Genomic DNA, 22,371 nt, shown 5'->3' with positions numbered 1-22,371 from the left:
AACATCGGGGAAACCACCCGGTCCGGAACTTAGTGCAGCTCCTTTTCCGTTTGGAATAGTGGCTCCGACTGGGGATAACGGGACCAGTTTCCCAAAGATTATAAGTAAACAGGATGGATGGATGATTTAGGATATGAAATGATAATAAACAAATAACTAAACTATGAAAGAAAAATAAAGATTATAAGCTAATCCCGGGACTTATCAATACAGACAGTACAACGTTTGATATTCTATGCTTAATGACAGGCATATAGATGACACTAGCAGCAAGCATAGATGTTTAATCATTTGAGATTGCTCTGCGTAAGTAGTTACGCAGAGCTATAATAGCGAATTACTGTACTCAGTCATTTATATCATTGATACATACATGAGTTAAAGATAACAAATCACAAAACATTCAATAGTGATATGAAATGCAGACTTGTTGTTATATTACATACATGTATTCAACAATAGCAAAGTAATAACACAACAATTCATATAACTGAAAAGAGAACAGATACAGATAATAGTACCATGCAAGCTGTTTGATCAATCCAATATATTAATCGCTATGTCGCGGTCCTTCCTTCCAACCAGAAAGCATTCCAAGCAAACGACAATAGTGCACAATTTACTTAAACAGCATTCCAAGTAAAATTAAGGACCAGTGGTCGAGTTTCAAAAAGAATATAGACTGAAGCACAATAGTGCAAACTTCAGCCTTTAAGTCTTTTACAAAATTTTACGACCCTTTCCAAAACAATGAAAGGGTCTATAAATACTATGTTAATCTAACTATTAAAATATCTAAAAACTGAAAAACTAAGAAATCGGCATCAGCAAATATCATTTTGCAATTTGGGTGATTCGACAGTCGGCAGCGATGCTTTAGTTAGCTGTCTCTTTGCCTTTACTCTTTCACTGGCATATCGCCAGCATTGGCTCTACTTCTGGTGGAGTATTGAGGCGAGAAGTCAGCTGTGCATCATATGTGGCATCTTGGAAATCGGCAATCAGGTACCAGAGAGCATCTGTTAGGCAGTTGAGAGCCGACCTTTGAGAATGCGGTTTGATCAAGAAAAGCCAGTATGCATCGGAGGTCAATGTATTTACTCCAGCAATTAACCACCCCTGTTCTTCCAGCTTAGGATAATTCTTGTGCTCCAGCTCATTTGCGGTTGTTATGCTTCCAGGTGTGCATTGTGAAATCATGTTAGCCAGATACAATGTATCATTGACTAGATTGATCATGTTTTTAGAAATTGTTTTGCACCTGGATGCTGCCCTTTCTGCCTTCATTATCTGTGTTTCCCATTCCATAAAAAGTATGTTCTTGTAAGTTACACTGATTCGGGCGAAATTAGCAGCTTGCCCTTCTGGAGTATCTTGCCATTCAATATATTCTATTATGTCATCTTCGGCCTGTGTTGCCTTATTCTTTGCCTCTATCACTTCTGCTTGCAATGCATAAACTTCATGTTCTTTAGTCTTCAAAAGAAGACTTACTTCGGATGCTTTGTCAATGGTTGCCGCTGAATAAGCTCCTGCAAATTGCGACAGCTTTGTTAAATCTTCAGAGAGACTTAATTCTCCCTTCTAGACAACATTGCCCGTAACTGTTTGCTCATCTGAAGCAGAAAGGTTATCAAGCCTTCGCCTCTTTCTTGAGCGTCTTACAACGGCTCTATGCTTAGGGCTGTAGAAAATGTCTAGAGGAGGAATTTCCTCTACCTGAAGATCAACTAGGTCCGATGGATTCTGAGTAACTTCCTCAATGTTCTGTACTGTGGGTGGGCCGCTGGTTCCTTCAAGAACCGGAGAAACAGTAGTATCGGGAGTCCTTAAGGCATCTGAGTCTTTGGAGGTTTCTTTGCCACTTATAATGGAATCAAATTGATTCCATTCCTTGATCAATTCAGTATCAACGGGGATTTGCTTACTCTGTTCTTTTTCTTTCTCAATCCTCTGTTGTTCTTCAAATGCCTTCCTCTGTTGCTCCTCTTGTATTCTCCGTTGTTGTTCCTCCAATTCCTTTTTCTGCCTTTCTTCCCGTTCTTTCCTTACTCTTTCTTCTTCCTCTATTTTCCTTTGCTCTTCTATCTCTCTCTGTCTCTGTTTTTCTATTTCCCTTTGTCTTCTTTGCTCTCTTTGCTTTCTTTGCTCTTCTTCAATTTGTGCTTTTTGCTGCCTTTCTGCCTGTAGCTTTCTTTGACTTTCCTCCTATTCTCTGATTGTATTGGGAGGTGAATTTATTTCTGGCTGATCAGGCTCGCTTGAGGATGAAGTTGGGGTCGTAGATAATAACTTCAGAGGCAAAGTTTGCAACCTTTGCCTTCTAAGTTTATTAAACTCAGTTAATTCCATATCTTCATATCTCATCGCAGCAAGTTGTTTGACTTGGCTTATTGAATCAGCACCCATGAACAGGTCGTCGAACTGGTCTTCTTGGTGAACAAACTTTGTCAGCTTAGCCTGCTCCAAGGCAATGAAAGCAGTCTTTTTTGGGTCATAGAGTCTGTTGGGAATAGAAACTAGAGATAGCATTTGGAGTTTTGCTGCTTCCTTTTCTGCATGTTTATAATTTAGCAGCGTATAAACTCCAATTCTCAAAGGAAACGATGGCCATCCTCTCTTCTTCTCCTCTTTGAGGGTCTGGGTAACACCTTCAGACATGATCTGATAGGAGATTTCTCGGGCTAGCAATTTGTCTGGCATGTATAAGGGGAGAACATGTGGTCTGGCCTTGCTTCCAAAAACTCTGATATAAGAAAAACATTCTTCGCCGAACCAATGGGCTACGGCTGGCAGGTCAAAAGAGGCTTCATAGGAAATCCTAGGGATAGGTCTGTCAAAAATAGCATAGTGAACGGGAACCATAAAACCATTGCAAATTTGGTACAAATGTTCTTTGTGAGAGGATTTCCACAATTTACGATGATACAGATGAATAGGTGTTGGGTCATGGGTTGTCCATCTCCAACCAAGGACAGGAAACTCAGAATTATAACAAAGGGCATCCATAATGTAGGCAGAATAATAGAAAGGCGGGATTTTTCTCTCAGTGACTCTGGTTTTGGTCCTAAACTCACGAATAGCTAAGACCAATTTATCAGATAGGATAGTGGCCCAATCCATAATTATGCTATTAACGGCCGCTTCCATTAAGGGAACCATATCAACATGGATATTTGCAGAATCATGAAATCCCCACAATCTACACATCATAATTCCAGCATAGCAGTAAGGTGAAGCCAAAGAGGCATTGGAGTACTTACCCGACATATCCTGCTTGTGTTTTGCTGGATTTTGTCTCCAATCTCGGAGAGGTTCGGCTGGTGATTCATTCTCTCTGGCGAATTTCTCCACAAATGCTCTGTTGTAGGCTTGCTCGGGATTAGGCAAATGATACATTCGTCTCAAGTCGTCAGGCTTGAAGGAGCCGAAAATCCTTCCATCCTTAGAAACGAAGGTTCTATTAGTGAGAGGAATTTCTTCAATTGTCCAATGTACCACATCAGTATAAGGCAAGACTTGTTCCCTGGCTGCTATTCTGTGAAGAAAAGAGTCAGCCAAATCTTTAAGAGTTGCCTCAGACTTTCTTAATTCGTCCACACTTGCCTCCGTTACTGTCGCTTCTGGTTGTTCTCCTTCTAGCAAATTGTATGTCCCTTGCCATGTAGTACCAGTAAGACCAGTGCATGTAGTATCTGAGATTAAGCCTTTCCTTGAAGGTGCAGCAGCTTGGCCTGAGGCAGGTGTCGTAGTAGAACCTGCCATCTTCTTGAACTTCTTTCCCATCATATTCAGACTTCTCTCGGTAGTTGAATTCTACACAAGTGCAAGAGAAATCGTAACAAAGAAATAACAATGACAATCCATAACGGGATAAATATATGATTTGAAGCGTGGCGAGATTATTCCTAAAAGAGGCTGCGGATCTAATGATTTGAGAAGGCATCGTAGATGCAATGATGGTGATTTTACGGCCTGCAGCTTCATAAATGACCATTACTTAAGTTATTAAAACCGAATGACCCCTTAGAACGTGTGATAGATTTTTTCAAAGGTCTAATCGTAATTGCTTGTTAATTCGAAGGGGCAAAGCTTTGAATACGCATGCATTACCTTATCCCTTTTCTTAACGGTATCTTGAGATCTGTGTTGTTGTCAAATCGGATTTAAATATAACTTTAATGTTTTGAAATAATCACCCTTCAGAACTGAGGTCATCATTAAGCGTCATCATATCGCATCGGAAGTGTATGTGTGGCGTTACAACTTGGGACATTTCTTTAGCGAACGCCGATTGCGATATCGCATTCGGCGCGCGAACATAACCCCTGGATGTGTATCAATTACTTTTAGCGAATGCCGATTAGTGATATCGCATCGGGGAAAGTATGTAAACGTCTTATGAAAATGCGCGGAATTGTACTGATCGCCGATATGCGATATCGCATCGGGCCGGAGTGTTAAAACATTTTACAAGACATGGTGCCGTGCCGATAGCCGATTGCCGATATCGCGTCGCATCGGAGAAAAGGTGTGTGCCTTTTTTATGTGTGCATTGACTATTGCCGATGGCCGATAGCGATATCGCATCGGGAAAAACCAAGATGGCAACCGAATTTGCGATTACTTTTTTGGAGTTAACCAAAAATTGCTTATCACTTGTTCAATCAAGGGTTTTTTGTACAAATTCATTTGATTATCATACCTTATTTGAACAAGTTTTCTAATGCCAATTGAAAATTTTAAAAGGGACCCATTTCATATGTAAATTGTTTGTGGTAAAATTGTTATGAAATGGGGGGTTGTTGTAGGGCGCAACAGGTTCAAAGGAGGAAACCATAAAACAACAGTCCCTCTCTACTCAGAGACTAAAACAGAGCACTCTCACCATGCCAGGGGGGGTTTATCAGGAAGAAACCCTCAGATTCCAAAAAATTGCGTGAACATCCCGAGGTGGTGAACCTCTTCACCCGTGCCAATTGGATGACCTTTTGTGACAAAATTCAGGGTCATGACGATGAGATAATGGAGGAATTCTTAATGTCCCTGCAACCTAAATCAAAGACACAGGTAGAGCAGAGAGGACTGAAAAAGTCCAAAAAAAGGAGGGCACAACCAAGGCAACCACACAAAAATTAAAAGGAAAGACACATCCAGCCAAGCAGACCGAAACAGTTGAAAACAATTTCTACAGGAAGCATGAGAACAGTCGACACAAGACTTTCTATAGGAAGCATGGAAACAGAGCAGAAAAAGGAGAAATCGCCTGAGATATTGGCTAGGGAGGTAGCAGCTGTGCTTGCTGCCTTAAGCACATCTCCCAAGCAAAAAGGGAAGTGAAAAAGGGAGACCCCATGTACTTTAAGGAAAAAAGGAGCACACGGATAAAAGTGGGCAGACCCAAACCACAGTCAAAGGAGCCAATTACTATTGAGGACGCCACAACTAAACAAAAGGAGGATTCTTATTCAAAGATAACCATCACCTATGAATGAGGAGGCCAAAAACCTTCACTTGGAGAGAGAAAATTCAAATGATGGACTCAAAGACAGCTCTACAGGAAGCTGAGACAGTTCTACAGGAAGTTGAGAATTCTCTACAAGAAACTCGGGCTAAGCTAAGAGAGACAGAGCAATTGGAGGAAAAGGCGGCAAAACAATCAAACGAAGAAGGAAAGACAAGGAAACATCTGATGAACAGCAAAGAGAGGACAAGCTGCAGGCTGAGGTTGAGGCGCTAACAAAACTGCTACAAGAAAAGGAGCACAGGCAGTGGGAAGAAGTAGAGAGAAAAGCATGGTTTCATGACCGAGAAGAGGACATCACTTCAGAAGCTTGGCATGACAGGGAGGCCACCAGGGCCATCAAAGATGAAGAGATAGATTAGTTGCTCAGAGGATGAGCAACACTTTCAGTAGGGGGTGATGATGAGCCCCAAAAATGGATAATTATATGGGCTCATTCAGCCTCCTAATTCGACTTAATCCACCATTCTCATTCGTTTATTGCATGTTTTTTATTATATTTATGCTAATAGAGTGAATTGGGTTAGTCATTATGCCAACAAGTCTAATGGGTGCTTTGTGCAGATTTTTAGTCAATTTTGAGACAAAATCAAAGGTTTAAATGAGCACTTGGCAGCCAAATTCATGGAGAGGATTTTTAGGAAGGTGTCCCCTTCATTTATGGGGCCTTACCTCGAATTCTCCACCATCAGCTCGGAGTTCAAGGGCCACCACATCAATTATCACAAGGGTAGCCGAGCAAGGGCTAGTAAAGGTGCTGTTAACTACAAGTTTTGGCAGTCGAGTTCCTAAAGTTTAGGAGGGCTGTTGGGGTCCTCAATTTGTATAAATAAGAAGGCTTAGGGCCTCATTTCAGTTAGTCACTTTGTAGGCAGAATTTAGCTAGTTTTTAGTTCGATTTTATTCATTCTTTTAGTCATTTTTTAGGCAGTAGATTAGCTCTGCGTTTCAGCACACTTTCAAGCTTTCCCTTGTGGACAGTTTTTGATGTAACTATTATTTCTTGCTCAATAAAGATGAATCCAGCTTTGCACCAGCTCCAATCTCTCTTAGGAGACTGTAACTCTTGGGGTTGGGCCCAACCCAAGTGCCCAGTACCTCCTTTGTTTACCTTTATGTGTTTTTGCTGCATTCTTAGAATAAAATTTGCTATTTAGATTTAAATCTTGTTTTGTTATTTATGTTGATTTTGATGATTAAAAAAGGCTTTTCATGTTTAGATTGATTTGATAGGTTAATAACAGAGAAGATCTTCAGAAAAAGGCTATCAAGCACCTCTGATCTCTTCTCTCCCTCAGTGGGACCATGAGTTGGGACCAAGGTGTCCTGGCTGCCACTAAAAACATTGTCTTTGCTTCATCATGCAATTATTAGGTTAGATTCTCATTTTCAGAAGTTGATACTAGTTGTCATTACATGCTCAGATCCATTCTTGTTCGGTTTCCATAGTTGATTTACGTGATTTGCTGCCAATAAACTGTTGTGCATCATACTTATGGTTTATAGGTCAAATTAGGTTAAAGTAGTTAGATCTTTGGTTTGCATAGCCTTTGTTTGTTCAGTTTGAGAAATAACTTGCAGAACACCTGTATTACCTCTCTATCTACCTTTCCTCCATCAAATAATCTGCTCCAACCCTTAATCCATGATTCCTACCCTTCATTTGCCATACTTTTCCCACCTTGCCCTAATTTCTACATTCTTGTGCATCATCGCTTCCTCCATCCTTGAATAAATCCAATCGCTCCTTAGCCCCATTCACCAAGTCCTAGACCCATAAACATCATTATCCAACCTCCATTTCCATGTTCCCACCATTTTTCCTCCATCAACCCTCCAAAATCCTCTTTTCGGAACATCCTGTAGAAATTACAGAACATCCTGTAGAACCCCTGCAGACTTCCTGTAGAAGCTCACGAAAGCAGTTTCTTGATAGCCAAACTCTGTGAAACTCTCTAGAAGGGTGATAGGGACCCCTTAGGCCCTCTTCTAGCCTTCCCAATCTCCTGCAAGCATTTCCTCTCGCCAATCCACCTCTGCACAGTAAAAAACCAGTTAAAGCACATGCGTGATAATTCTGACACTTTACTCAAAAATACAAAAAGATGTTTTTTTTTTTCAGACTCTACTGTAGAAGTAGCTTAGACACATGCATATCACCTTCTTAGAAGTCAATGGCATCTCTTTCAGTAGCCTTCGTCCTCTTTCTTGCATCAGTAGGACTAGCTGGTAAAATTAGGGTTTACTAGGGTTTGCATCTCCTTTCAGCTTTTCAGTTTCTTTCTACAAGTAGATTAGCCTCCTTTGAGTTAGCTTCCATCCATCAGTTAAAAAGCTTCTTCTCCGAGCTCATAGAAGTTGGCTTAAGCTCCTAGCGGACTTGTGCCAGCTGGTTAAGTGACATCTACGGCAAGAGCTAGTACTTGTGCATATAGCACCGTCGCTTCCAAGTTTGTTACAAACTACCGGGTTGATAAAATTAAAGAAGGGAGTCCCAGGAGTTGCAGCATTATTGCTACAATACTGGGGCCCACCAGCGACCTTGATGTTCGGAGCTACACGAAGCGGAAAAACTTACATCCTGAATATAGTCCATTGATTTCACCTCCATTGGGTGACGCAGAGGGAGTAGCGCATGCTTCTCTACGAAGTGCTATTAAGTTAATAAGATAAGGATTCCCGCGACCGCCACCTCCACCCACACCACCTCCGACTTCACCACCATCGTCTGCGACTTCACCCGTACCACCTCCACCTCCACCATAGTTCAGCATGGAAAATTCAGTGAAGTTTCCTTTGTTTAAAGGCTTGGGAAATGAGGACCCGGACTAGTTCTGGTTCGTTGTGAAAGCTGTATGGGAAGCTCAGGGCGTTATAGATGATCACATGAAGAAGTAAACACTGGTTAGTTCTCTACAGGATTGTGCGCTAACCTGGTACAGTAAATACTCTAATGATAACCCAAACACTGGAGTGGCAGACATCTAGATCGCACTGAATAAAGAGTTCAGTAAGCCTAAATCTGAGGCACAGTCAATTGTGGGGTTCAAAGAAATCACGATGAAACCAAGCGAGAAACCTTGGGAATTAGATCAGATGTTGAAGTTTAAAATCCACGAAGCTAATATGAACTTAACATATGGACAGCACCGTGAATGGTTTTTGGCTTCTCTCCTACCACACCTAAGGGTTGCGCTATCAAAACAAAAGATAACAACTTAGGTAGAGGCCTTGGAGATTGCATGAAACACCGATGTAGGATTCAAATATGGGGGTTCAGCAGATCCATGCGCAGTTGCAAAATATTTGCATTGAAATGAAAAGCCTGAAGCAGAACAGAACAGTTCGATTGAAGGTGCACGAAGAGGTATGGTGCCTAAAATGTAAAGGTTAGGGGCAGGACAAAGACCATTGCATGGTCTTTGCAAACTATATTACGAGGGTAGGACTGATGCCTTTGAGGCCAAAGGCCCAAGCAGGACCAAGCGCGGGGCTTGCATTGTGGTGCACTTATATGTCAGGTAGCAAGAAAACATATGACATATAACTGGCATTTGCTGCAGAAGTTTGTACAAACACCACAACAATTGTTTTGCAACTTCTGTAGATTGGTAGGGCATGATGAGCGCAACTGCAGAAGCTATGAATTGATGATTGATAGAACACCCACCTTCAGGGTTCAGGCATAGACGCGACCCCCTGACCAGAATGCAAGAATGGTGTGAACAGCCTTTCAGGGGCGTGGAAAAGGCCGAGGCGGACGAGGACCTGGCAGAGGTAGGGGACAATTAATCTGCTACAATTGTGGAGGACCAGGACACTACGCCCACAATTGCACTAACCCAATGTGTTCGTCGTACAAATATTACAATCTGTTTGATTATGAGACGGAGGACTGTCCTACACTGATAGCGAGGATACGTGAAAAAGGGGCACTACCACCTCAGTCGACTCAGAACCTGCAGATGATGAGCTCTTAGCCTCGCGAAGAGGATCTGAATGTGAATATAGTACTCCGAAGTGGAATTGCAACAGGGGATGATAAGGGGAAACAACATGAAGACAACGCATGGGTTCACAAAGCTCTGGCGAAGGAGGCAGAATTCGATTTGGAGAGTGCACGTGACATGTTCATGTAAGCAAAGAAGAGTTTCTCTGAGGCCTCCACCTCAGGGAACAAGGATAAGCCTGATCAGGAAATGGACCCTTCTATGCTTAAAACCTTCCTAGATACCTGCATGAAGTTGTTGTGCGATAGCAAGGCTGTAAAAGGATTAAAGGAGCTTATAAATAGATGCACCAGAAACACTCTTGGTGAACCACGTGTGGTATGAAATATTGGTAAGCATAAAACAAGGACAGGACGAGAGATTAGGCTGACCACACAGATAGGAGAGTATGAGATGGATCAGGTTATTTTGGACCCGAGGTCAGATGCGAACATCCTAACGAAGCAGACTTGGGAACGGATGGGAAGACCCATGCTGCAGTGGTCTCCGATTCAGTTAAGGATGGAAAATCAGCAGAAGATCATCCCCATGGGGCGGCTACAAGGGGTGACTGTAGATATCGAAGGCACGTGTGCGCTGGCTGACTTTGAAGTAATAGAAATTGTGGATGATAGAAACCCCTACCCTGTGCTCCTTGGCATTGATTGGGCTACCGATATGAACGAGGTAATCAACCTAAAGAAGCGAAAGATGATATTTGAGAATAAATCACTCTGCATAATAGTACCCCTAGATCCTGTTGAAGGATCGTACTATACTGAACCAATCTGTGATTATGAGATTGATGACGATCTGGATTGTATCTATAAGATAATAGCACTAGACCAAGATTGGGTGAATCCAACAACGGATGGATGAATTACATGGGATCACGAGAGTTCCTGCACCTCGAACTCTGATAAAGAATTAGAGCGCTGACAGAATCAGCTACATGAAGTAACCACACTAAGCTGTAACATGATGACCTGGTCATTGTGCTGTGTGTCGTCAGAGGTAAGAAGTGTGCCCACTTATGATGGCTTGAATGATGTAGATATCTTTTTGGATGCATTCTAGAGGGAGGTACCAGAGAAGCAGTGCTTCCAGGCTTTGGACTGGGCACTGGGCACTACGCGCTACGCACGTAAGGTGGTGGGGTGTTTAGTCAATTTAGTGTTGTCTAAATTGCTATCATAAATTGTCAACCAGGAGCTCGTAAGCTGATGAAGTGAAGGTGTACTATATGTACTTAAGCAACCTCTTAGATCTTTTTGTCGTTTGGGGGTGTTGTTGTGGTTAAGTTTAACTTCCTAAGATGGAGTGATGATTTTATAAACAGATGAGTGATAGTGTGTGTAAGGTGATTTCTAAATGAGTGAGTGTGTGTTACTGGTGGTTTCTAACTACCTCTTAAACTTTGCAAAAAAAGGATTGAAAGAAATAAATAACTTGAAATGAACTGAAAGCAAAGAACCACTTTCTAATGGCACTAGACACTATTCATGCTGCTGCAAATAAAAAGGTAAGAAAACCACTTTAAAAACCAATGATAATGTTTATCTCTTCCTAACTCTCTGCTTCCAACATATGGTACTATGTAAAACACGATTAGGAAGTAGTTAGAGATGAGTTTAAAAAGTGATAAAGCTCTAAATGACAAATTATAACACCATTGTGCCTTTCTCCAGCATTCTGCTTCCAACATACATTGTTATGTGTAACAAGCAAAGAAAGAGTTAGTGATATAAGCCAAAAGCTACTCAAAGCAAGCTGTAATTTATTAGTAATCTGATCTCTTAAAGATGAACAATTTATGATAAGGAGACCATCAATGTGTTAGCTTACAACTTGAGGAACTAAGCTAGAAGTAAGCTAGAAAATCAAAGTAAAGGCAGCAACTACGAATATGTCAACTGAAAATACCATCAGATATAAAGCAAATACACAAAGACAAAAACAATCCCGGGTTAAAAACCTGCAAAAGAACAATACTGATCAGTTTAAAATAAAGGCTGGAAATGAAATGACATGAGATCAAATGGTACACTATTATACATGATGAAAGAAATAGAAATTACTGAAAGCAGGAAAATGAAATCAAACACTATGTACACGGGCTGTCATAGATTGGGGCCCTCCATCCACGCAACCAACTTAAAAGATCAGCTACGAAAAGGTGAACAGAACAGTCTTCTTTTTTATAAAACCAACATGTCAAAATACAGTGAAAAGTGTTGTAGGAACAGCCTTCTAAAACAAAGTTTTTATAACAGAATCAGCGCAGCAATTACAATATTCAAAAATATAATCTATAAGCGTTGGAACACGCTTTATTTATAAGCACAGAGGCAACTACCCTCTGCGTGAACTAAGCAACTACAACCTAACTTATTAACTACGCAGCAACACGCAGTCTTAGCTAATTAACTTGTGCAGCAAACACGTAGGCAACTCCGTGCACTTTTGAGGGAAACGGTCATCATGGGAGACAAATCTATGTTTGGATCCTGTCTTTAGCTGTCTTCGTGGCGTGGAGGAGGTGCCAGCTATAGTTCCGTGTCCCAACTGATCACGACTCCCGTGCCACCGTTTAGAACTTGACCGTTTGACCGAGGGAATACCTGCGTTTACCAAGGGCATACGTGACTGGTTTGGCTCAACCAATAGCATACGATCCATGTGTACATCCAACCCAACATGCCCATGTGGCCCGTTCCTTGAGAAGACACGTGGAGCATATCAAACAACAAAAAGGCTGCGGAATCTCTGAGTAGCTGCGGAATTGCTGAACAGCTGCGGAATTGCTGAACAGTTGCGGAAACTCTGTTTATATGTCAAAAATCTAAACCAACAGTAAAACATAAGCAAAGTTAACTAATTATGCTTAAAGACATCAAATGTAATGATCTGGGTAAGTTTATGCGGAAAATAGAGCAAAAGAGAGGGATAAGTGAGGAAAAGCTGTAGGTAATGATCGATAATCAAGTCCAAGTTAGAGGCTCTACATACCCCCACTACGAGGGTGTTTCATGTCCTCATGCAACAAAAACATTGTTTAATCCACCTGCTGAGATGCCTCTGCTAAGACATCTAGTCTTCTCCTCTTCCTCTGTGTGGCCACATTAACTCTTGGTCTTTTCATCAAACATCTGAATTTTAAATTGATCAAAGCTCTGCTTAACTTCCTGCATTTCTTCTTGAGCTTTTTGTTTTCCTTTTGCCAAAGGCCCATATGAAGCATGGTATTATCTTGGATCATCTTGTCCACATTTCTCTGTTCCTTCAGTTTTTCATTTTCTTGTTTGATGTGGCGATTTAGTACCTCTAGCTCAAATACTTCTTGCTTCAGTGATTGAACTTGTTGTTCAAGAGGTAGAACAGTGCTTGGACCATCAACAGCTTGTTCTAATGTTTCCAAGTAGTTATATACTCTCTGCTGGTCTGGGTCAATCTCTGGTGACCTCCTTGGACTAGGCTCACGCTCAAATTCAAGTTCATGTTCAAATTCAGGCTCATGCTCAAAAGGACTTTCCTCACGTGGAGGACTAGTCTCAACCTGCTCAACATGTGGAGAGCTTTTCTCAAAGTCAAGTCTTGTAGCAACCTTTTTAGGTGTGCTCAAGTCAATAAAGAATGACTCTTTGTTCTCTGTGGCCCCCATTTTGCTTTGTAACCTGCTGCTCCTTCTCACGGTGGTGATGCTCTGTTTTTCTTTTTGTTGCTTCTGTTTTTGTTTTTGCATCTTCTTGGAAAGGGCAGCCTCATGAAGTTGGGCCAACCTATGTGCCAATGGCTGAGTGTCCTCTTCACTGGAATTCTTAGGAGTAAGGTAGGTTTCTTGGGCTATGGCTTTTCCTTTATCTTTCTTTTGTTTCTTCCTACTCTCCATTTTCTTTTGAGCAGCTTCTTGTACAATTTCTTGCAGGGTTTCTGTAATGATTCCTTGGGCTGTTTGATCAATGTCTACAGCAGGTTCAAGGTCAATTTCATGTTCAGAATGATGGGCAACATTTTCTTCTTCAACAAGGTCTTGGACAATTTCTTCTTGGACAACAGTTTCAGGGGTAACCTCTTCTCTTTTTCTTCTACTCTTTCTAGGCACCGAGGCTTCTCCTGCCTCTTCGAAGTGGTTTCTCACAAGGAATCTTTCCCAGGTATCCCTTTTGGCCTTTAATTGTTCTTCAACTAGTATTTTGACAAGCCCATGATGGTATAAATGTGGCTCAATGTTTCTTGGATTTCTTTGGACTATTGAGCACATTTTTCTAAGGCTTGAGAGTAAAAAGTATGGAAGGTTAATGTCATGCTCTCCTAAGAAATGCATCATAATTTTGGCATGATAAACATATAGAACTCCAAACCTTCCCTTACATGTAAAGAATTTTTGTACTAGTAGAAGCAGAGCTGTCCATTCTTCTTTGACAAGATTAACAGGGATTCCTTTTGTAAAGATGCTAGTGTCCATACCTGGATTCTTCAGAATTTGCTTCCATTGCTGGTCTTGTACTGATCGGTTTTTGAACCATCTCTCCCCAGTTTGTGGTAGTGAAGTGGCATGTGCCAAACTGCTCTCGGTGACTGTGAATTTCAGATCTCCTATCTCCACTTAGTTGTCTTTCTCTTTGAAAGAACATGCAAAAGTCTTTGTGACCTCTCTATGATAACCCTTAAATTTTTGAATGCACTGGAGCCAATTTGCCTTTTGCAAAGGGTCTTTGACTTGGGGATATCCTTCCAGAAATTTGGAGCCCTCTGGCTCTGCCCTCAGAAGTTTACCCATCGATTCTCTGGCTCTGTTTTAATACTCTTGAGGAAGGGTTATACGGTTTCAACAGTGGCTTTAACTCAACAGCTTTACAGCTTCAACAGTGGTTTCCACACAGTAGACTTACGGCTTCAACACAACAGCCGTAATACATTCACAACAGTGGTCAAAGTTTAGCAGAGGAGAGAAACGAAACAGAGTATGGTTATGATGATAGAGTGGTGAATAAGGCAGAGCAGTGGAAAGCAAGGAAAATGTGGAAGTGAAACAACTGCGTGAATGAGATAATACATGCGTAGGAGGGTTATGAATGATGGGAAGAAACGGTTAAGTCCTTAGACTTCGGTCATGAGTGTACATTTGGCTGCGGAATCATAACGCAGAGAGCCGTAGTACAATTGTCTACGTCACTTAGGTACGAAAATTTAAATGGAAACGCAGCTGTGTGTGTGATTTTAAATCGTGATGAATGGTGGCTGTTAAGGCTGAGAGATACGGGGATTTCGGTCGAGTAATGGAGAGGATTGGCAATCATTACATTGAATGGCAAAAAAACACAACCCGTAAACTATGCAAAATGTTATAACCATAGGTTTAGAAATTAGATCATACCTTAGCTGTCCGCGTTTTGATTCCTTTTGCTTATCTGACATTAACCTTTCATTGGTTGTTGCTGCTACATGACCTTTCAATTTTTGCTGATGACCTTTGGACTGCAGATTCCTTCTTTAAACAGAATGTGTTTTTTTTATGCAGGTACAGAAAGTGTATTGGCTGCGGAATTGGGATATTGGCTGCGGAATTGCTCCTCGGCTGCAGAAATACCCTTCTAACTGCACAAAACAACTTTAGCTATGTAAAAATAAATCTGACAATGAATTTATTGATGGAATGGAATGTAATGGATGGATGAATGGAAAGAAATGAGGTGGAGTGAGAGTGGTTGAATGAATAAGATGGTGAATGAAGTGGATGAAATGGCGAAATGAGATGGAAGAGAGAGAGATTTTTTTTTTGGAAAACATGAGGTGTCAGGTGACCTTGATTTTCACCTCAGGTTTTCTGCATAAGACTGCCAATCGGAGATTGGTTTTCAGGCTTATACATTTATTGTTTTTTTTTCTTTCTTTTTTTCTTTTTTTTTCTTTTTTTTTTTTTTCAAAAACCAAAGATTAGGCTGATGGAGGAGAAGAATCCTTCTCCACCAACCTGATTGCAGAATCTTCTTTAAACAACTTGACAAATTCCTCTTTTGAGAGTGGCCTCTGGTAGACTTTCAATCTATGGCCATTCACAATAAGAGGTGTTTGAAGCTCATCAATGGTCTTCACTCGAACTGCTCCATTTTTAAAGACTTCATCAATCTCATATGGCCCAAGCCAATGAGTTTGAAATTTTCCTTTGAAGTCCTTAAATTTTGAATCAAACAATAGTGCCCAATCTCCTTTCTGAAACTTTCTTTCTTTGATGTGTCGATCATGCCATTTAGATCTTTGGTGTTGAACTAGATCGGTCCTTAGAATTGCATCTTGTCTTATTTCATCTAGCTCATTTAGCTGGTCCATTCTGTGTCTTTGGGCTTCTGTGAGGCTCATCCCCAATTGGACTGCCATCTTGAAGGTCTTGATTTGGAACTCAATGGGGAGCAAGACTTCCTTCCCATAAACAAGTTCATAGGGAGAATGTCCTGTTGTGTTCCTCCATGTGGTTCGATAGGCCCATAAGGCTTCAGGAAGCCTTTCCGCCCAATCTCTTCTATGAAGATGAACAGTCTTGGTGATAATGCCTTCAAGAAATTTATTGGTAGATTCCACTTGGCCATTGGATTGCGGATGGTAGGGAGTAGATGTTCTGTGCTTGATCTTATATTCCTCCATCAGCTTCTCCATCAATTTAGATGTAAATTGGCTGCCCTGATCTGTTACAATTTCCCTTGGGACACCAAACCGAGTGAAAATATCCTCAAAAAGAAATTGAACAACTGAATTTTCAGTGGCATAAGGCAATGCCTTGGCTTCTACCCACTTAGTAACATAATCAGTACAAACCAGTATATACTTCTTTTGCTTTGATGGTGGATTAATTGGTCCAACGAAATCTAGAGCCCATTTCTCAAAGGGTTCGATGCATACCTGAGGCTGTAGTGGCATTTCATTTGAAGGAGTTGGTCTCCCAACGCTTTGGCAACTGTCACACCTTCTAACATATTTCTTTGCATCTTTAAAGAGAGAAGGCCAATAATATCCTAGAGAAAGGATTTTATAGGCTTTCCTCTTGTCAGCAAAGTGCCCGCCGCATGGTTCATCATGACATGCCTTAAGGATGTCAGGCATTTCGTCTTCCCGAACACACCTTCTGATTATACAATCTGGCCCTGTTTTGAACAATTCATTAGAAATACAAGAATAATGTGAACTCTCCTGAATGATTTTCCTTTTTTCATTAGGAAATAAGTGTAGAGGTAGCTTCCCTGTAACTAGATAATTAGCCATATCTGCATACCAAGGAGTCTTGGTAGTTACTGTAAACAAGTATTCATCTGGAAACTTATCTTCTATTGGAGAATCTTCATTAGTGTTTTGGATTCTAGACAAGAAATCATCTACTGTGTTTTGTTTTCCAGGTCTATCTAACACAGTAATGTTGAATTCTTGTAAGAGTAAAAGCCATCTTGTAACTCTACCATTAGTAACAGGTTTGTTCATTAAATATCTTATGGCAGAGTGATCAGTATGGACAAAGGTTTCATAGCCGGTTATGTAGTGTCTAAACTTATTGATCGCATGTACCACAGCTAAGAACTCTTTTTCTGTAACAATATAATTTAACTCAGTGGGAGTCAAATTTTTACTGGTGTAATAAATGGCATAAGGGATCAGATCCTTTTGTCCCAAAACAGCTCCTAGAGCTGTATCTGAAGCATCAGTAGAAATGTGGAAAGGGAGTTTCCAATTTGGCCCCCTTAAGATGGGTGCTTCAGATATTCTAGTCTTTAAAGCTTCAAAGGCAGATTGACACTCAGGATCCCATTTGAACTCACAGTCTTTGGTAAGCAATTTGAAAAGAGGAGATGCTATCTTAGTGAAGTTTTCAATAAATCTTCTGTAATATCCAGTAAACCCAAGAAAACTTCTAACATCTTTCTGGAAATTTGGAACAGGTAACTTAGAGATGACTTCAAATTTGGATCTATCAACCTTAATCCCATCTCCTGAAATATGATGTCCTAAAACAATCCCTTTAGTAAACATCATAATATACTTTTCATGACTTAAAGAAAGATTTGTTTCCTTACATCTTATCAGTACTTTTTCCAAATTTTCCAAAGCTTCTTCAAATGTATTACCATAAACTGTGAAATCGTCCATGTATACCTCTACACAATCATGAATCAGATCTGAAAAGATTCCTAGTACAGCCCTTTGAAATGTAGCAGGTGCATTGCACAATCCAAAAGGGAGTACTCGGTAGGAAAAAGTTCCCCAAGGACAAGTGAATGTGGTTTTGTCTTGATCTTCAGGTGCTACCTGAATTTGATTATACCCACTAAAACCATCCAGGAATGAGAAATACTTTTTACCTGCTAAAGTGTCTAGTACCTGATCAATAAAAGGTAGAGGGAAATGATCCTTTAAGGTTGGCTTGTTCAATTCTCGATAATCAATGCAAACTCTCCATTTACCATTCTTTTTGGGCACTATAACCAAGGGAGAAACCCATTGGCTATCTGAAATGGGGTAAATGAAGTTTACCTTGAGAAATTTCTAGAGTTCTTCTTTCACAATTTCCCTAAGGTTTGGATTCATCCTTCTTTGTGGTTGCCTAATAGGTCTGCTGTTTTCTTCAATATAGATGTGATGAATACAAGTCTTAGGACCGATTCCTTTCATGTCAGTGTATTCCCATGCAAATGCAGTGGAATGTTTTTGCAAAAGTTTAGTTAATTCTTCTTGTTGTGGTCTTTCCAAGTTTTTGTTAATGTTCAATGTTTTTCCTGGAAGGATTTCAACTGTAGAACTACCAAACTCTTCCATTGAGAAGAGAGACATCTGTCTAGAGGAGAGATATTCAATGTCTGCATCTAACTGAAACTGTGTAGAGTCATATTCTAAAGGTATTTCAAAATTTTCTAATGTATTTAGAATTTGACTATCCTCCTTATCTCAGAGATGGTTAGAACAGGTTGAATAGTATCCTCATCATCAACCCACTCATCTTCTCCTATTTCTATTATTGCCTTTGCTGGAGGATACAAGTTGAATTTCTTGGTGGAATTACCATCTGATATATACATGTCCCCAGACCTACAACTGATAAAAGCATCAGCTGTTGCTAACCAAGGTCTTCCTAAGATAAGAGGATGTCCTCCTAGATTGTTCTTGGGAGTTAAAATCATAAAATCAACTGGATATTCCCAAGAGTCTAGGGAGACTGGAATGTCTTCCAATACACCATCAGGTTTAATGATTGATCTATCTGCAAGTTGCAGTAAAGTAGGTGTAAAGAGAAGGTTAGGAAGCTTTAACTGATCCATGGTCTGTCTACTCATGATGTTGATAGCGGCTCCTAAATCAATCAAAGTATTTGGGATTTCAACCCCATTAATATGAGTCTTGACAATAGGGCTACCAGGATCCACATACTTTTGCATGGTAATCTTACCCATCATAATGTCTGCAATTTTTCCAACTAGATGTATCCTTTTGGTATCTCTGGTTCTCTTTCCTGTTTTCTTCAAACTCAACTCCTTTATTGTCTTCGCTAGAATGGGAATTTCCTTAATGGCTTGTAACAAGGGGATCTTGATACAGACATTCTTCAATTCATCTAGAAAACTATAGTCAGGCACCCATATTTGCTTTTCCAATCCTTTTTCAATTTGTAATCTTTCAGGAAAAGGAGGTGTAGCTAAAGGTGTAGGTTGCTCAACTATGGGAGTTGTAGAGGTTGATTATTTTTCTTTTTCTTTTTGGATATTTTGGTTTTGAAGTGATACTTCAGAACCCTTATTGACTTTGAGAGATTCTTCCTCAGAAATGCTTGGTTGTTGAACACTTGTAGAAGGTTGATCTAAGATTCTACCTGATCTGAGTTGTACTTCATTGAGAGGAACAACCATATAGGTAGGGAATGGTTGACCTTCCATCATGTAAGCATTTTGAGGGTTCCTATTATTTGGATTTGGTAATGGCTGAGAGGGAAGTTGATTTGATTTCTGCTGGGATTGAAGCGAGAGTTGAGAATTTTGATTTTGTGGAGGAGGTTGTTGTTGTTGAGGGTATGGCAATGATAGTTGTTGACCTTGATTTGGAAGTTATGGAGCCTGCTGATTCTGAAATGATGGAGGATATTGATAGAATAGAGCAAATCTCCCATAAGGATTTTGCATGCTTTGCATCCATGCTTGAAAAGCATTTTGAGGTTGAGGCCAAAGTTGTTTCCAAGGATTCCAATTTGGTTGGGATTGAGAATTCATAGACTTGTTAAACCCTTGATTCTGTTGCCCTTGCCAAGGTCTCCTTGCAATAAAACAGAGAGATTCAAGTGTATTTGGATCCTCTTGAAAGACTGCTTTGAGGCCAGGTATTGAAGGACAATCCTTAGTCTCATGAGTTTCTGAGCAAATTACACATGTTTCTACAACGTGTGTGTCCAAGGGACATTCCCTTAAAGCATGTTTCTTTCTACATTTTGGGCAAAAAATGGCCAAAGCCTCAGCTTCTGCTTTTTGTTTATTGTGAATCTTAAGGGTATCTAGTTGTTCACTAAGACTCCCTAAGATGTCAGTTTTGAATTCATCAAGCATATTGCCGATTTCAGCCCTACTTACTGATCCTGTTGCAGATTTATTTGCTCTAAGGAGAGAAGGATCTCTAGGCCCTTTTTGAGTTTTTGATTTGCCTCTTGAGAGATGGATACAAAGTTCTGCTATATCATTGAGTGAAAGTTGAGAAATATCCCCTTTCCCCATCATGTTTAAGATATCTATCCATTCATCCCTAATGGCTTTTAATAAGAGGGCTTTTAAGGTCTCTTCATCCAAGCTACTCATTTTTTCTCTTTTCAAGTTATATTGAAATCTTTCAAGTAAATCTTCTAAGCTCTCATCTTCTCTTTGTATCATTTTAAAAACCTCGTCCTTGTGATTAGTAGGCATACAATAGTCCAAATACCTATCCAAAAATGTCTGTTTCATTTCATCCCAAGACCTAATGGATTGAGTGAGTAACCCCATGAACCATTTCAAGGCTTGATCCTTCAGTGTTGAAGGGAACAATTTGAGTTTCTGAGAGTCATCCAGGTAGTCATAAGTTCGACACACCACTTCAAACTCAAATAAAAATGTTTCAGGGTCCTCAGTCCTTAACCCATGGAAATTTGGGAGGACAGATGGTGATATGTTTTTCATAGTGGCTTGGGAATCCTCATTAACAATGGGAAACCCAAATGAATTATCCCCATCTCTATTTCCCCCTCCAAGGGGACCGCTACCTCCATTATTGTTGTTGTTTCCTCCTCCTCCTCTACCTCTACCACCTCCTTCTTCCTCTGCCATGATGGTTCTCCTAGGGATTTCAAAATCTTCTGGTTCCTCTACAAAAGGTGAATGAGAAGAGATTTCTCCTTCTTCTTCAGATGATTCCACTTCCTCAATTACAATTGGTCTTTCTGTAAGAGAAAGAGAAGAGTCTCTTCCTGGTTCAAATTCAATAGAAGGTGTAGGAGAGTCAACTCTTGGCTCTTGAATTCCAGGAATTCTAGGACTAGGAGTGTCGGTTGGAGATAAGGGAGGTGTCTCTTGTCTATCCCTTGAAGCAGATGGACTTGTAAAAATTGAACTTCGAGCTCTAGCTAAAAACCTTCCCCTAGAATCTCTAGTTCTATGCATGCCATTTTTTATTATTTTTCTTCAAGTCAAGTTAATAGTTCTTTTTCTGATCTTCCAGTTCACTCTAGGTGCAAGAAGAGAGCATACTCAAGAAACTACCAAATCAATAACTTTCTCTTTTTTGATCCTCCAGATCACCTTGAAGTGCAAGAGGAGAGCATACTTTGATAGGTTATCAACTTCTTTCCTTGAAATTTTTATGTTTTTTTTTTCTAATAATATGGCTACTTAATTTCACTTCCCCGGCAACGACGCCAAAATGTTTAGTCAATTTAGTGTTGTCTAAATTGCTATCATAAATTGTCAACCAGGAGCTCGTAAGCTGATGAAGTGAAGGTGTACTATATGTACTTAAGCAACCTCTTAGATCTTTTTGTCGTTTGGGGGCGTTGTTGTGGTTAAGTTTAACTTCCTAAGATGGAGTGATGATTTTATAAACAGATAAGTGATAGTGTGTGTAAGGTGATTTCTAAATGAGTGAGTGTGTGTTACTGGTGGTTTCTAACTACCTCTTAAACTTTGCAAAAAAAGGATTGAAAGAAATAAATAACTTGAAATGAACTGAAAGCAAAGAACCACTTTCTAATGGCACTAGACACTATTCATGCTGCTGCAAATAAAAAGGTAAGAAAACCACTTTAAAAACCAATGATAATGTTTATCTCTTCCTAACTCTCTGCTTCCAACATACTATGTAAAACACGATTAGGAAGTAGTTAGAGATGAGTTTAAAAAGTGATAAAGCTCTAAATGACAAATTATAACACCACTGTGCCTTTCTCCAGCATTCTGCTTCCAACATACATTGTTATGTGTAACAAGCAAAGAAAGAGTTAGTGATATAAGCTAAAAGCTACTCAAAGCAAGCTGTAATTTATTAGTAATCTGATCTCTTAAAGATGAACAATTTATGATAAGGAGACCATCAATGTGTTAGCATACAGCTTGAGGAACTAAGCTAGAAGTAAGCTAGAAAATCAAAGTAAAGGCAGCAACTACGAATATGTCAACTGAAAATACCATCAGATATAAAGCAAATACACAAAGACAAAAACAATCCCGGGTTAAAAACCTGCAAAAGAACAATACTGATCAGTTTAAAATAAAGGCTGGAAATGAAATGACATGAGATCAAATGGTACACTATTATACATGATGAAAGAAATAGAAATTGCTGAAAGCATGAAAATGAAATCAAACACTA

Source organism: Pinus tabuliformis, chromosome 3_2 (assembly GCF_031772625.1).
Source record: "Pinus tabuliformis cultivar Carrire ecotype Pingquan chromosome 3_2, CPIR1, whole genome shotgun sequence".
Taxonomy (NCBI): Eukaryota; Viridiplantae; Streptophyta; class Pinopsida; order Pinales; family Pinaceae; genus Pinus; species Pinus tabuliformis.
Note: the sequence above shows the minus strand (reverse complement) of the source record.